Source organism: Anopheles arabiensis, chromosome 2, assembly GCF_016920715.1.
Source record: "Anopheles arabiensis isolate DONGOLA chromosome 2, AaraD3, whole genome shotgun sequence".
NCBI classification, from domain to species: Eukaryota; Metazoa; Arthropoda; class Insecta; order Diptera; family Culicidae; genus Anopheles; species Anopheles arabiensis.
In genome coordinates this window covers 4,871,303-4,885,577 of record NC_053517.1, presented here as the reverse complement: position 1 = coordinate 4,885,577, position 14,275 = coordinate 4,871,303, and the positions used below count along the sequence as shown (strand labels likewise).

At 48.7% G+C, this 14,275-nt stretch overlaps 1 protein-coding gene and 1 long non-coding RNA gene across 15 annotated transcripts in view; one reads left to right on the top strand and one right to left on the bottom strand.

Moving 5' to 3' along the window:
* The window catches only part of LOC120898293, a 124,747-nt gene that overhangs the window by 59,808 nt on the left and 50,664 nt on the right, over positions 1 to 14,275 (bottom strand). The gene's annotated exons all lie outside the window — the stretch shown is intronic.
* LOC120898282 (glutamate-gated chloride channel) overlaps positions 7,802 to 14,275 on the top strand; it is a 91,289-nt gene continuing 84,815 nt past the window's right edge. For 7 of the 14 annotated variants that reach the window (XM_040303905.1, XM_040303899.1, XM_040303906.1 and 4 more), the window contains exons 1-2: positions 7,803 to 7,962; positions 9,624 to 10,308. The gene's annotated coding sequence lies outside the window, so the exon portion shown is untranslated. Of the gene's footprint in view, positions 7,963 to 9,623; positions 10,309 to 14,275 lie in introns of all 14 variants that reach the window. The other 7 variants (XM_040303904.1, XM_040303911.1, XM_040303908.1 and 4 more) reach the window with 2 other exon arrangements.

Below are 14,275 nucleotides of genomic sequence, written 5' to 3'. Positions count from 1 at the left end.
CTCTCACACACACACACACATGCCGGGAGAATTCCCCTGCAATCCGTCGTACCGTACACTACCATGCACGGTGAAAGGAAAGTTTATTTCTTCAAGCTCGAAAGCTCCCACAGGAAAGCAAGATCTATGTCGGCTTGTTTCTTTGCTCCAGTAGCTTCGAGAAGGAAGCACCGGTGCACAACAGAGCAAGGTTGGAAGCGAACCTGGCCAGCCAGTCAGACAACGGGAAAAGAGAGCAGAAGAAAAAACAAAAACTATGCACACAATAACAAGCCAGGCGAACCGGCGGCGGCGGCGGCGGCGACGGCCCAGCATCCGTTACTAGTTTTCTTCACATTAACCTAGGCTTGGAGAGTGTTCTCCCCTTCCTCCCCCCCTCCCCTTCACTAACTCGCCCGGGAGTACGGCACACCGGCACACTAGCGCGCTGCAGCGGTAAGATAAACATATCAGCGATGAAACTTTCACGACGTGAAGATGTATCTTTTCCTTCGAGAGTTTCCGCCTCGTACAGGGTTCCCCTCAGCTGCCCCACTCGGTGGAGTGCTTGGCTCGTGTGTTTTTTCTTCCACTTTTTTTCCTGTACACTACACATTACTACTACTAGTACCAACCCACTCGATCTGGCGCAGGGAAGAAAGAAAGAAAGCAACAAAAAAACCCACAGGAAAGGAAAGTGCAGTTGGCATCAAGTGAAGAAGCGCGAAGCACAGGATATGGACATTCTTTATCCATCCCCCCTCCGCCACCAAAACAACCACAAGAGATGGGGATAGAGAACGTGAAAGATGGCCAGTGACTGTGGCCCGTCGTTGGTGGCTTCGGTAGATGGTGAATGATGAAGCGTTGGGATTGTCGGGCGGTTAGCGCTCAACGGCGCACAGTGCTCGGCAAGGAATTGTTTTCTTATGAAAATGAAACCGCACATTGGACAGCGGATTAGTAATTTGTTCAAAATTTCAATCAACGATTCACTACCATCATTACCATGATTTTCATCATTATCATCAAAAGGCGAAACAAACTCCAAAGAGCACTCGAACGAAGCGCCAACAAGATTGCTATGCATTGTGATTGCATACTTTTAGGCGTTTCACTACTTCGATCCATGCAGATTGACCACCACTGATCTGAGAATCATGACGTCATTACTTTTGTGTCTGTGCATGTATTTTTTGTTGTCCAATTCGTTGTCGCGCGTTTGTGCGCCGTCCGTGCAGTTTGATTGCGTAGTGTGCTACGATGGCGTCCCTCAGCTTCTCAGAAATGATGCCCTTCTTTGCTCGGGTTTTTGTCTTCGCGCGTCAGCTCACTTAGTCAGCGATCCATCCGCCGACCACCGGGCACGGCCAGGGGACAGGGCGGAAAACACATAATCAATCTCAATTATTTTTTATGCCGCTTATTCCATTATGAACCCGCAGCAGCAGCTCTCTTGGTCGGCCGGCCGGTCGGCCGGTCGGGGCTGTCGACCGCAGCAGCCCGGCAAGGCTTCATTTAGCCGCCAGACTTATCTAGGCCCTCTTGCAGCTTCCTCTTCACTTCCGCTTCGCAGTATGATGGCGATGGAAAATCCATCCACGATAAGATAAGTCGCTGACTGGCCGGATCGGACTGGCTCACTGACTAACTGGTGCTGCTGCTGCTGCTGCTACTAGTATGCTTGTTGTTAGCTTCACTTTTGCATCGAATTACTCATGGCTCACTCGAGGCAAGTCTTTTGTTATTGTTTTTCCTCCTGCCGCGACGCGCCCGTTTACGTCTATCCTCGCCTGCTTGGATGCAATCAAAGTGAGATGCCGCTTTGGTTGCTGTGTTCTTTTTTCTGTTTGTCCCCCCCGCTATTCTCAAGGAGCTTGTTTGCGCAAACCAATCAACAAGCGCACGGTGATGATGCACTGCACAAACACACAAAAAAAAGACAGCAAAGGCAGACAGGCAGAAACGTCTCCTCGTTGCATCGTTACATCGTTTGTACGGTGATCGGTGTTGCTCGGTGTGCTCGCGCGGTATGTGGCGCTCTGTGGCGCTTATGTGATTGTGCCGGTGTGTGCCTGTTGTGCCAGTGGAAGAAAATGAACGTTTCCAGCCGTGCGACCGGAGCCACTCTTCTCCGGCCAGTAGTGCCGGAGCGATGCACACAGCGAAACGGAAAACTCCCCCACTGGGGCTTGCAACGATTGTTTTTGAAATCTGTACCACTTGTCCTTTGAACACACACACACTAACGTACACAGCGGTCCAATTCAAATCTGGTTCGATTCGCTAACTGGAACGTTCTGCCTGTCCCGTCGCCTTTATTACTACACGCTTGCTTGGAAGCTTTTCCCATTGGAATCGTAATACAGCTGAATCTCCCCGGTGTGCAAACGTTTGCAAGCTGTCTCGGCTCTCGGCCCCTTTCCGGTTCTCCGGTACGCAGCGCATCTACACATTCGACACATGCGAACCGTTTTTCCGTTTTCCGTGTACCAACCCACCAAAGGGCTCCAAGTTTCCGCGATGCAGCAGCAGCAGCAGCGGCGGCAGTGCGCAATATTCATTACTCAAAATGATTAATGCTTTCCATCATTATTCGCAGCACACTCACAGCCACCACCGCAGCACGAACACTCGGCCGCAAGACAAATGACGACTCTTGTCCGGACAGCATCGCACAATTAGTTACATTTCACGCTCCAGCCTCACTCGTGGACGCCACCTCGTCCTCGTCACCACTTCCGTCATATATTTATGGTTTAACTTCTTGTGTCACGAGGGTTTCTGCTTTCTTTCTTTTTCGTTTTTTTGCTTTTTTGTTGTCGTTAGAGTTTGGCTTTCGATGATGGTTGTTACACTGCTTGATTGTCCAACACTCCCCTTCTTTTTTTTTTGTACGTTTCGGTGACAGTTTGATAGTTTTGTGAGTGGCTTAACATGTAACAGGCAACCTGTCCGCTAGTGTACAGGTCATTGTGTAGAGAGTACTGTGTAAGAAAGGTAGAACAACAACGGTCATTCACTTCTGGCTCTGGTTGGACTAGCAAATAAAAGCATTTGAAGCTACCAAAAGTGTTTTTGTATTTTATGAAATGTATTGAGAAAGGTTGGATTTAATGTTAAATGTCATAAAAGGGATTTTAGTTTGAACGTTTGTATTATTTTGCGAATCAATCTTAATTACAAAAACAACACTTTAGGGAACATTTCGAATATAAAAAATGTAGAAAAATGTTAAAGTCTTGTGTCATCAATATAAGATATTACTTCACAATCTAATGATGTAGCTAATTCGTGCTACAAGCCCATTTTCATAATAAACCCCCATCTGCAAAATGGCGCAGAAAGTTGGGCAAGAATTATGACAAAGAAAGCTTGTTATAAAACGCCCCAATCCTGAAGCTTCCTTCTAGCCCCCATTCCTTCCAATCTCCACCACCGATCGCTTAACCCCTGACCGTGTTGAAAATCAACCACCCCATCCCCCCTCAAAGCGTTCCGTTTCCCTTCGATTTCCATTCCATTCATCAATGTCATCACCGTTTGCCCTCGAGGGTAAAGAAGGATCAACGGCACACTCGATTGTGCAATCGTGTGTTCCCTTCCTCTCCACTGTTGTTGGCGCCGAACGACCACGGCCAGTCTGAAGGGCAGAGCGCACAACACGACACTCCACCGATAGTGACATGCCACCTCTCAAACCACCGCTTCTTCCGCCCCCTTTCTGATACTGATTATGATCCAGGATCCGGAGGTCCGGAGTGGAATTGTGTAAGAATTGCTTCATTAACCGGACGCACCACACGTACTGGACGTTCCCAACCGTTCGGTGCGAGAATCGTCGACCGGTCCGCACAATTATGCAAACTAAACACATCCACACATGCACACGCGCCCAGCCCTGATGGGGGTAGTCTTCTGGGCCGCGCAAGCCTAGCGCAGAGCGTCATTCTCGGTTGGACCTAGCGGGCCGAAGTGACCAGCTGTACGATAAATCACAATACCCAGCGGCCACAAATGTGAGCAAAGGGACAGAGCTCGCCTAACCCTCGGAAGGACACACCGTTGAATGTTAAAACAGTGACAATCACATCACTACCAGTGCGGGACCGTTTGGCACGAAGAGAGAGAGAGAGAGGAGAAGTGCTTTCGGGTTTTGTGGTTGCGGCGTAGAAACGATCGAACTGCCGGAACTATCACACACACGTGTGATCAGGAGTGAAAAGTTTTAACTCAGCTCAACCTCCTTCCTCCTCTTCTCAAGGGACAAGTTTTCCCGTGGAAGTTTTGCCGGGGGCAGGAAGAGGGAGGATGTTTTCTTTCGGCCGTTGGCGAAAAGCAGACGTTGGGGAACGTTTATTTAACCCATAACTCAACATCACCATCTGCCCCGGCCGATGGTGGTTTCAATAATTTTCCCCCTTCCGCCTCCGCCTCTGGTGGGAGAAGGAACACGCCTTGGCCACCCAGCACCGTGCACGAATGCTAATGTAGACAGCTTCACCCAGCACCGTGTGTTGCTGCTCCGTTTGGTCGAGCGAAAACCATTTGCGCTGCTAATGAAAACAGAAAACACACACAGCGGCACAACGGTGCCCATTGTTGCTGCATTTGAATTTTCCCAGTTTTGGGGGGGCGCTGCCGTTAGGTGTAAGGAACTAAGAAGCACCGAAAACTACCCGTAACAACCGCCTCGGAAAACCTCTGCTGCTTTCGCGCGGGGCGAGAGAGATCCTTATGCCCATAATCGTATCAATTCGTTGAAATGGCTCATTCGTTTCCCCGCTGTCGGCACAAATTGGTCACAAACGATGTGCTGCTGCTGCTGCTACAGCTACCGTCCGCCATCGTCATGCGGGGTGGATGCTGTCAGCGTTCGCATCATCGTTTGCGCTCCTCTCCCGACCTCCCATCCTAGCCCAGTCGTCCCCAATCCGCGCTCGTTTCGTTGTGGAGGGCGCGGAAAAATAAAGCCATAAGCACGGGATTTGCTGCTGAAGTAAATGGTAATAAACGTAACAGAATTGATGTCCTGCCGTTTCCTTCCCCGCCTAAACAATAACTTCGCTTCCTCTCCCCCACTGTCCCCCTCCCCCGCATCGCTAATGTTCTTGTTGCCCTACACTCGTCTTCAGTCTCTTCATCTTCGGTGTCACTTCCTGTGTCCGAGATAACCAACCCCCTCCCCAAACTGCCAAATGGGGAGCGCCCAAATATCTAGGGGTACGAACTAATGTACCGAAACGAAGCCAACTACGACCAAGCGAGAGCATTCTCAGCTCATCTCACGAAGGTGTGTGTACGTGAGAGCTCACCATTGCTCACCACAGCTCACCGCGTTCACACTGCTCACTACGCATTAAACGACCAGTTCCCACGCCATTACGTCACGCCAGTGCATTGCGCTTGCAGGGCCGTATGTATGGGTGTAGTATCCTCCCACCCCTTTCTCTCGGCATGGCCCAAAGACACCCCCTGGGGAGTGATTGCAGTGATTTCTGAGCCTCCCCGTCGTCTCGCGTACGTGTGTTTTTTCCGTGTGTTTCGCCTTTTCTCTCTCTCCCAGTTTTCCAACCCAGCCAGCCAGCCAGCCAACCAGCCAGTGGGAGTGTGTGTAGTAAACAAACAGCTGAGAGCTACACACTACACACGACCCGTCTTTCCCCATCCTGAAGGATGAGTGCCGTGATACGGGCCGTGCCACTCAGTGAGTGCCTCCGCTGCCAAGGACGTCGCGTGGTGAGTGGGCCCGTCGAGAGCACGTGGAAGCTGACGTGCCTGTGTATGTTTTTCACAGCATTCAAATGGCAGTTGAAATTTGCATCTGCCTTATCAGCATATCTTTGCTCTTTTTTTTGTTGCTTTCTTCTTTCCTTCCTTGCTCCATCGGGCGGCGACGTCGTCTCTATCGGCCGCTTTCGAAAGATAATCGAAGTCGATTGGCAATAATAAAAAGGCCAGGATTACTACACTACATTTAGCGGAACGACGTCGATGAATACGGGATGTGGGTCGCGTATATAAGGGGGAGAGGGGTGGAAAACAGCGAACAGCAAAAAACGTGGCTAGAGAGGTGGGAAGTTTTTTAGAAAATACACATAAACAGCTTTAGCAGCAGCAGCAGCACCTGCAGATAAGCTTGAAGGTCATAATGTCACTTACTTTTGCGACAATGGTGTTCAAGAGTGTGTGTGGCGATAACGAGGAAGGCAGGGTGTGACAAGACGGCACAAACAACAGTCAAGCCAAACAACCCCTTTTTTGTGGAACCTTATTGTTATGGGCAGGGAGCTAGACGCGCCCCGATGCTTATTAAACGAAGCCGTCACAAGTTATGGCACCGATTTAAAGTTACCAAACTGGGAAGGAATTTTAAATTGCTAAGCTAGCAATGTAAAGTTAATGTGGTGCAGATAATATGCTCTAGAAGAATGGTAGCTATTACGATTTCGTTTCTCATATTGCAAACCATTCCTGTTTCCAGGTAGCAGAAGTTGGTTCTTTCCTGTTTCTTTTCAATTAGATGCCTGTTTTATACGTAGTTACTTGCAATAAACATATCAAGTTCAAATATATTTTAAATCCTTTAATGTTACAATCGATAGTTTTTATGAATTAATTTTTTATCTTTTTGTATTGCTATGAATGGCTTAGATGAACTTTTGATTCAGCAAAACGATCATATCACGATCACACAGTATAAGATCATATTGAATATCAAAATCTAAGAAAAAATCAATTCGTATTTTTTTTTTATATAAAACAAAGAACAGTTTATTCACACTTATAACAAAAAATTCTTATTCGCTAGCTTAAATCTATAATAATTCTTGTTTAACATATTATGTTTTTCAATTGATTTTTGCCTATGCTATTGGTGAAATTCTCTTTGTAAATAAATATTAAATAATTGATAAATAATGACATAATTTTAGCTCTTTTTTCTTTTTTTATATTATTCATATCTGGTTTAATAAGTTCATGAAAATTTGGTTTGTAATGAAACGCCTCTTCTACAACGACAAGACAAACGTAACTGGTTTACTACAATTTTATTTAAAGCAACTGAAAGAAAGTCTTTGTTTAACGAATTCATCCATATTAAAAAGCATAAAAGACTCAAAAACCATACAGCGTACTGTTATTATTGATACAAATTTTACATTTTCCACGTAATTCTAAGAAAACACATTTTTCATACATCGTACATAAATTCTTCTTAATATTTGATTCCACAATAATTTCATTAAAAAAGTGTATTTCGTTATCCCGTTGCCGGCTTCGAGCCCTAACTCCCATGCGTTCGCTCGAAGCCGTGAGATCTGACGCTCTCCCACCTGGCCCCTTGCTTGTTTTGCCCCTTGCCGCTAGCAACACAGGACCAAACCCACCAAACACCAAGAGCGTACCGTACAAAGCACAATAGATTTCACCCCAAGAGAGCGACAGCAGGAGAGAAAGAGAGCTCATAGGGAGAAAGAGACTGAAGGCGGTGTGCGTGAGAGTGTCAACAAATTTGGGCACGAGCAGATCCCAACCAAGATGAGCAAAATCAGAGTTCACGAGCAGCCGCGAACCAACAACAACAACAACAATCCCCATCCTCATCTCATCTCAGCCCTCTCTCTCTCACTCTCTCTGTCCGGCTCTCTGGGGGTGTCATGTTTTGGGGTACCAGAAATCTGCCACACCACGCGGTTTCGTTCGCTCTCACTCTCTCGCTCTCTCTCTCTTTCGTTCGCGGGAGAAAAACCAAACCCGCCAATCATACAGCACGACGGGGCCGCGAGTACGAAATTCGCACAGGACTCACATCGACAGCACCGAGCAGGCAGCAGCATCCAGGGCAAAAATTGGTCACCATCGATTTCAGTCAGGTGTAGTCTGCGTTGCGAACTGGTCGGAAGTGCTCGAAAGCTGCTCTCCACCAGAGTGTGAGTGTGTGTGTGGCAGTGTGGCAGTGTGGCCAGGCGTTTCAACTCAGTGAGTTTTCCCTTGTTCTGCTTTCCCCCGCCATTCTGCCCGAACCAGTGCAAAGCCCCGAACAGTGCGTGTGTGAGTGGGGTGGTGGTGGTGGAGGCGGCTAGTTACAAGTGAAGTGAAGGCCCCTAGAAACGGTGTTTGAGGCGTTTTTTCCCAATCGTTCATCAAGGCCCCACCACAAGACTGCCAGCAGCAGTCTTAGTCAGCAGTTTTCTGGGAGGGATGTTTCGGCTGTTCAGCGCGCTGTTGTGCGCTGCTGTGTGCCGCTGTACTCGGACGGCCTCAAGTCGAATCGGTAGTGAAGCTTGCTTTTTTGTTCGCTTTTCTCTCCCCGAAAGTGGAGCAAACAAGATCTGGAACTGGTTGGGTGCGCTTTAACGCTGCTCTCGTAAGGAAAACCGGAGAAAAGCTTTTCCCAAAACACACGCCGCCGTCGCCTACTTTAATGCTGAAAGCAGCTTCTACAGAGTGTGCTAAAAACAATCACATTACTACCCCTTTTTTGGGGGGTGGGGAAAAACTGTGTCACAGTGACCGTGGCGAGGGGGGATGGGGCACAGTATATAATGAGAAAGATAAAAAAGTTCCATCAAAAATCGACAGCGTGAGAGCGGCAGGAGAGACACACACGCACACAGCCGTACACACGCACACGGTTTGTTTTGCGTGTGCGAATGTAGGCGCGAGGAGGCCGCTGGCAAAGGCATACCGTGAGGCGTCGTAGTGGCCCTGTTGTTCGCTTTTTCTTCGCAAAATAGATAGAAGATAAAAATAAAAACGGACGGCATCCTTCCGATCGATGGATGGGCGATTTCTAAAAGCCCATTTACTTCACTGATCAAAGATCAAAGCAAGGCGCAAGTGGTTCCACGGAAGAGTGGAACCGACCTTTCCCGTCGCTGGCCGAGCAGAGCGGAACCCCCCCGGTGCGCCCCGTGCTAAGGTGGCAACAAAAAGGGAAAGGTATAATGCCAAAAATAAAAAAATAGGGAAGCCCAACAGCCCGCTAGAGTTCAGCAAAAATGCGTCCTTCTATCGGCATTTCGCAGTGTGTGTGAGAGTGTGTGTGGTTTGGTTGGTTTGTGGGGCTGAAGATTGCCTTTTACCCTTCCCACGCGTTCGCGTATGCCGAAAGTGGGAGAGCGAATGCCGCCGGATGGTAAAACTTTGGCCCTGGTCCAGAGTCCAGTTTTCATTACATTCCTACGCTGTTGTTTTGGTCCTTTCGGTTTGGTTCGCAGCAAGTGGCCAGTGACGGTGGGTGAGCCCCGTATCTGGATCAAAACAATTTTCCCATTTTATATGATTTGACTTGCGGCCGGCAGGTAAGCGCGCAGAACGCCAGATGGTCAATGCCAATGTATGGATAGATGGATGGATGGAAACTGATGAGTTTGAGCTATTTTTTCTGTTAACGAATAGCGAAAAAGTTGTGGCAAATTAATTTCGGCGTTTTCTTTGGACCTTGATGAGATTCCTTCTAAAAGGAAAAAAAAACAAACGGACATAGAGCGTGTTTGTGATTTTTTTTTTTCGCTTGGTTTGTTTTGCAGCTGTTGTGTAGGGGTGATTGAAATTAAAATACTTTGCCAAGTCAAGATTATGAATTGTAATTGCCCTCTCTTCTCTTATTCCTTTTGATTGCATCGAAATCGTTTTAGGTACGCTGTGAGGTGTAGAGCTTTATTAAAATAGTTTCGCACAGTGAATGAGTGTTTCCGATTAGTGCGTGAATCAGCTACCAGCCCGACGAAAGCGTACTGTACCGAATCTGCTGTGCTTGCTTCACCAAACACGGGGGACAATAATACAGCGGACAGCGCAGTATCATCGTCATTTAAGCGTCTTGCTCTAAACCCAATCTCAATCTCATATTCATTATCAGCGGGAAAACCCGTTCGCTGATACATCACAGAGTGCCGTTTTCAATACACATATGTACCCTTCCCGAAACGACTGAGGGGTCGTGGTAAAGTGCTGGGTGACGTGTGTTCGGTTTACCAAACGGCGGAGGCGGCAGCAGCAGCAGTAGCCCCCCCAAAAGCCACGATAAAGTTGCAAAAGAATGTGCTGGTGGTGTTTCAGTGTGTGAGAGCGTGTGCGTGACAGTGTCGGTGTGTGTATGTGTGCCGGTGTGTCGGTGTGTGTACGGTGCTTGACGAAAAAGGGTCTTAAAGTCGGTGAAAGACCGAACCCCGACCGATACACGTTTCAATTTATCGATACACACAAACCGTAAAGGGCAGCGGGCGGCAGCAGCAAGCAGTGCGAGAGGTGGCAGCAGGTAAAGCGGAACACACACGGGAAAACCTCTAAAACGCAGACCAAAGAAATTACATCTTCCAGGTAAGGGCTAGATCAATCTTCACCTTTTGCGCCCCCTTTTTCCTTTAAAACGGAGCGCAAGCCCAACGAACAAAAAATAAACAAGCGAATAAAAGACCAGGCGTCTCCATGGAGCGTAGGTGGGCATGGGGTTTGTGTGGGTGGGCACGTGTCTGGTGGGGCAAAACATCACACATGCGAAGGGAATTCCGACAGTGACCGCAAACGGTGTGAAAGGGGGGAAAGCGTTGGAAGAGACAGAGGTAGATGAGGGCTTTCTACGCAGCTTTCAGCGCTACTTCGAGTGGTTTAGAATGAAAAGCGAAGTCATAAAACAATTGCCCCTACTTCAGGGGCTGTATACGCAAGAGTGCGTGTCGGTGTGTGTGTGTGCTGCTGTATGCTTGGCTGAGTTATTTAATGATGTTGCTAGAGCGCACACACTGTGTGCCGTTGTGTCAGTCAACACAGCCCCAATGCGTTGAGTCCCGCGTTGATAGTCGTATTATAGTACACACGCTGGCTGGCTTTTCCTCACGCACCGCTCGTATCCTTCACATCCTCGGTGAAAACCAAGGTAGGCTTGAGTTGCGTTTCATTTAGAAAAGGGGTTTTATCTGAAGAATTTTCCACCCCACATGGTTTTACCTCCGGCCACACACCACGTGCCGATGATGGCACACTAGCATTACCTCGCGCTCTATCAGCACACAGCAGCAGCACACCCAGCCGCGGGACCATACCCCCTAAAGGTGTTAAAATATAAAACTTTAAACATTTCATCCTCCATCTGCGGCTAAGCTGCTCAGGGCCTGGAAGATGGCTCACAGCTTACCAGCGCAGAGCAGCGAGAAAAAGGGTTGAGCGTTGAGCGGGCAAAAAGTGGGCAAAAAGTAGCAGCAAAATGAAAGCGATAAGAACCCGAAGCAAAAACAAACAAACATAAAAATGAATGACAAAACAAAAACCGGGCCAGAAATCCGACTCCCTTTCGCTATCCCTTTTTTTTTGAGGGAGGGGAATAGCGTTGAGATGAGTGGGAGAAAGGGGGTTGAAATCCCTGTATGAGCGGGTTTTCTTCTTTTTTGTTGTACTTCCCTTCTAGTTGTTTTGCTTGACGTAAGAAATAAGGCCAGAGTATGCAAAGCATCACCACGGGCGATGGACGATCATCACCAAGGGATGTGGCCCTGTGTTTGCTGGAGAGATGCTGGAGAAAGAGCGAGCGAGAACGGGAGCAAGAGAGTGAAATGGTTCCGAGCAGCGCGTAGCAACGGGCAATGAAGTAGTTGCTCCTGCTGCTGCTGCTGCTGCTCCAACACCAACACCAACGAGCGAAAGAGCGTTATCAACAACCAACAACAAGCTGTTGGAGCTGGCGGCACAACTACACGCGTTTGCACGTCGTCCTCCTCATGCAATGGGGGTGGGTGAGGAGAGCCGCGGGATGCTGCGATGAGTTCAAAACGCCCAGCAACGGAACCTTGGGCTTTCTTTCGCTCTCTTTCTCCTTCAATCTCATTCTCTCACTGTTTACTGCTTTCTCCGAAGTGCACTCTCGTTCTCTCTCTCTCGGTGGGGAGCGCGTTACGCCTCACGCTATTGTTTAGCGCGTAAGAAGAAGAAAGACCGAAAATATGGATGGAGGGAAACAGAGGGAAAGAGAGCAAGTAAACAGCGTGTTGTTTATGTGGCTGTGTGGTAAAAGCGCGTTCACTGCTTCACGCCGTTCTTGGTCTTCCTCACAGCGTTGCGTGCTGTGTAAGTTTTGCAAGAGAAAAACGTGGGGGGGGGGACTCACTGCTGGACAGAAAACCATCCTCGCCATCCCTTCGCTATCATCTGTGAGCGCGCAAATCCCTTCCATCCCATCTGACGGATGACACTGACTCTCCGCTGACGCTAGTATGCGCGCCTGTATGGGTGTGTACCCGCTGGCTGGGTAGCTAACACACACAGTTAATATATGTAACGGCCGTGTAACGTTCTCATCCTTCATATTTTCCCTCCCTACCAGCGACGGGTGGCACTGGCGGGAAGGTAGCGTGTGTGTGCGTGTCGAGAAAATTGAGCTATTTTCTTTCTCTGTTTCGCTGACGAACGGGCAGGGAGAGAAGGTATGATGGGGGAGGGGCGAAAGGGGCAGGAAAAGCAGGGAGGAAGAAAGTGAAGGAGACTCATCTCGCGGATTCTTCTACCTGTCACACACACACATACACTCAGAGCCGCAGCGCCACCGAGCTCCCGTGTGTTTGCCATGGAGACGGGGACGGTTTTATAACAGGCTCGATATGGGTGCTTGTTTGTCACGATTTTTCCTCCCGCTCATCCCATCATTCGCTTCTTTGCGATTTGTTATGCAAAGCAGCAGTTTAAGACACTGTCGGTACAGGTCTAAAAATAATAGAAAAAAGCTTAATTGCAAAGAAATCCTCGCCCCGATCGAATGATGAATAAAAATCACAGCAAAACAATTTATCAAAAAACCTTGGAAAATCTTCTGAAGCCGCTTTTCATGACCGTGTTCGACAAGCCGCGCAAGGGAAACAGCTGCACAGCCTTTGCTCCCTCCCCCATCATCCCTCTCTCGCCTCGTTGTCCCTCTCGCTACTGGCCTATGCCTGTTACGCAGCGAAAACTCCAACTCCCATTGCCCTCCCCTCGTTGAGTGTTGAGGGTGGAGTAATTAAAAATCAATTTTCCATCCATCCTCCAACGAAGGTTGAACACAACTGGGGAGGAGGAAGGGGGGGGTGGTGTTGGTAGACGGGGATAGTCCAGGCACGCACACAACAGAGCATAGCGACCGAACTGAAGTGATATTGAACATAGAGAAGTAGAAGAAGAAAAAAAGCCCCATCATCCCAACCATAGCGACAGATAAGGACAGGGATGCAGAGCACGACACAGCAAATAAAACCGATTGATAAGCGAGAGCACCGCACACACTCACACTCATACACTCTTTCTCCCTGAAAACGCTCCCCTGGCTGTGGGTGTGTGTGCGAGAGAGCGAAAGAGAGATAGAGCGAGAGAGAAAGAGAGCGATAAAATTATGTTGTTAGGTGCGTTTCTGTGGCTGTATGTGTGGCGCTGTGCGAGAGAGAGAGAGAGAAGGAAGAATATTTTTATTGTTGTTATTGCTGTAGAGCGCCGACAGCGACAATGTTGTGAAATGGCAATAAATAAATACTATCGCATTCACACATACGCACCCCAAAGGACACGCACACACACATATAAATGGATTCCCGTGTGACGCACTCACTCAGCCACACACACACACACACCACATCGTCGGGCAGGGCGATATTGATAGCGAAATCCATCATAAACATAGCAAAACGTTCTTCTTCTACCTATTTCCCTATTCGGGTTTGCGTTTTGCGACTCGCCCGACGTTTGAGGCATGGTTTGGTCTAGGCTAGAGAGAAAATGGCTGCTGCTGCTGCTGGTGCTGTCTCTGGTTCGCATCCGGTGAAAGGTCTCTCCGTATGGACCGAAACCGTTGGTGGTGGTGGTGGCGAAAAATCACGGCAACCCATAGCAACCTACCACTCTCAAGCGGTGGTTGCTGGGCGGAAAAGCAAATCATAAGGAATGTATGTGTGTGTGTGTGTGTGTGTGTGTGTGTGTGTTTGCTGTTGCATGCAGCCTGCGCCTGCTGCTGCTGCTGCTGCTACTGTAGGCCGCTGCCCCTTGTTGCTTGCGTAGTGTCGAGTGGATACACACGCTGCCGCCGATGGGTAATAATGTTGCCCTAGCTTCATGGTCGTCACCTCCGCCACGACACTTCCGGTACACTTAGCGACCCAGGCCCTGGATTGAAGCCCTCCAATGAATGTTTCGCGTTGGTCTCTGGTGTGACTGTGTGAAAACTCCCCTCCGCTTTCACCTTCACATTCCCGTTTCGGTCGTTTCCCTCCCACCCAGTCGAGTCAATCGTCAATTTGTCATCAAAAAGTGATCACTTGGGTGTGTCCGTCCG